Consider the following 2650-nt stretch of genomic DNA (forward strand, 5'->3'; position numbering starts at 1 on the left):
ACACCTCTTACTTTATCGCTATTTGACTAATCAGTAATGAAATGCAACCAAAAAGATGAAAATTATCATCAAAATTCTGGACAAAACAGGTTTCAGCGGCAGAGCATTATTTATTTTACTTGAATGAAAGCGAATTTAATATTTTAATTGTTCCCATTAGAAGGTCTAGTATTGCCGAACTAAAGTTTTTGGCTTCAACCCCGTTAGGATCGAAAACAGAAATAATTGGGGAATAACAAGTAATTTTTAAGCAAAAAATAAAAAATTATCATATAAAAGTTTAAGAGTACCGCTAATTTCTTCATGATGCAATGATTGGATCTAAGCCAAATTAGTATGAGGCCTCCTCTGAGGTACCACCTTTCTTTTAAAGAAAGAATGACAGAAATCGGTTGCTTTCATATAACGAAAAACACAATTTATTTTTATATGGAAGAAACCCGCAACACTTTCGACGAAAAGAATTCTATAAAATTAACGGTGATTTTTAGCAACATAAAACTTGCACATTATTAGACTCAAATTTAATGGGCTATATAAAATTGTGTAATCCTAGCGCTTCTGAGAAAAAAGTTTGAAATTTGGGTGAAAATATGTTGCACTTTTTTGCGGTCTTTTAAAAAGCTTTAAACTTGGGTTTATATGAGTTTTTTGAGAGAATGAACTGTATTTCAATTGAAAACTCAAAAAAAAAATTAATAAATAAAAACATGAGAAGCAAACAATATCACTTTGAAATGGGAGTGCTATTGTATTGGCCAATACTGTTAGTATCCATATATGCCTGTACATACATATATTTATATTTTTTTTTTATAAATAGGTGAAATGATTTTGCTTTGCAAACATTTAATTATCATAAACGATCACACAAACACCTTTTTTAAGTACTTTACATATATATGTATATACTTGAACCTTTAGTCTATCATATCATTGCCATTTTCTTGATCCTACAAATAACATATTTGAATTCTGAATAAAACCATGGCGGAGTCATACCAAGCGCGATGGAATAAAACCATCTAGAAATGCTATGAGCAAACACATTTTAGTCATAGAGTTCAGCAACCCCACGACACCCAACCCCCGACAGGGAGCGGTTCATCTTTTAACACAACTAGGACAAAGGAATTACATAGATATGTACATATGTATATTCCAGTGTATGCCAAACTTTGTACTGGTGATTCAGTTGTGCCGTGTCTGTGGATAAGCTACAAATCACATCTATTTGCTGCTTATATACGAATTTGCCACCTAGTTGCGAACTTCGATGTACTCGTTCTTCACTCTTTTGTAACACCTTTAAAACAGTTTGGCCATTATAAAGGCACCTGACATACATATATATGTATTGTACATACACCTAACTATATGTATGCAAATATCAAAAAGTATGTTTTTAATCGATTTTTTCACTCCACGCGAGTGCATTAAATTATTACTTGATATGAAAGAAAGTACTTAGCAATTTTCGACATGAATGAAATGCAGCACACCAGATGTTTAGCACATAAATGCTAGAGCAGAGCGAATTTGTGCTGGAAAAACTAGACTTATTTTTAAACACTCCGCCTCTGCCGATATCATGAAAAGTGCAGAGTTGTGCACAACACTGCGTTGGCCCTTACGCCATTTGAAAACACAACAACTTGGTATTTTCATAGAAAGGGCGTTTTTCTTCAGCACGCACGCACCCATTCCTGGAGTGGTGCACCATGGTGATGATGACAAATAGATTTTTCTTTTCAGGTTCACACAACAGCAAATGTTTGCTGCGCAGCCACCGATGTCTTTCGCTCAGCTGCGCCGCTGCCTTCAAGGTTGTTCGCCAGCTCTTCAACAATCGATCGTTTTATTATCCTCCAAAACCAATAAATTTCATGAAAATTTCTTTGCCAAAATATCATCTGCATCCAGCTGAATATTAATTTGTGCTTTTTCGTTGATTTAGCGCTTTACCTTCTTGATTATTTGATGAAATTTGCTGTTCGCCCACAAGACTCGCCATATTTTTTCACTTTTACATCAGTCACTTGGAATTTTTCACAGTTTTAGAACTAATAATGACGACGACTGCGAAAGCAAAAAACGAAAACGGCGATGACCGATGACAAAAGAAACGGGCCAAAACACGGTTCTGTGACATCTATGTGTGAAGTGTGACGTTGCTTTGTAGCACGAATCGGTTAAGGCCGGTCCACATAACGGGTGATTTTTTTGAGGTTAGGATTTTCATGCATTAGTATTTGACAGATCACGTGGGATTTCAGACATGGTGTCAAAGAGAAAGATGCTCAGTATGCTTTGAAATTTCATCATGAATAGACTTACTAACGAGCAACGCTTGCAAATCATTGAATTTTATTACCAAAATCAGTGTTCGGTTCGAAATGTGTTTCGCGCTTTACGTCCGATTTATGGTCTACATAATCGACCAAGTGAGCAAACAATTAATGCGATTGTGACCAAGTTTCGCACTCAGTTTACTTTATTGGACATTAAACCAACCACACGAATGCGTACAGTGCGTACAGAAGAGAATATTGCGTCTGTTTCTGAGAGTGTTGCTGATCTTGGTGTAAAACCGTATAAAATACTGTGGCGAATACTGCGGCAACACAAAGCGAACAACGAGAAATAGGCA

At 35.8% G+C, this 2650-nt stretch overlaps 1 protein-coding gene across 10 annotated transcripts in view; it reads left to right on the forward strand.

The window, feature by feature from the left end:
• Window positions 1–2650, forward strand: part of LOC118746729 (ensconsin) — a 41563-nt gene that overhangs the window by 2216 nt on the left and 36697 nt on the right. The window lies entirely within an intron of this gene.

Source organism: Rhagoletis pomonella, unplaced genomic scaffold (assembly GCF_013731165.1).
Source record: "Rhagoletis pomonella isolate Grant_MI unplaced genomic scaffold, Rhpom_1.0 Rhpom_scaffold_00011, whole genome shotgun sequence".
Classification (NCBI taxonomy): Eukaryota; Metazoa; Arthropoda; class Insecta; order Diptera; family Tephritidae; genus Rhagoletis; species Rhagoletis pomonella.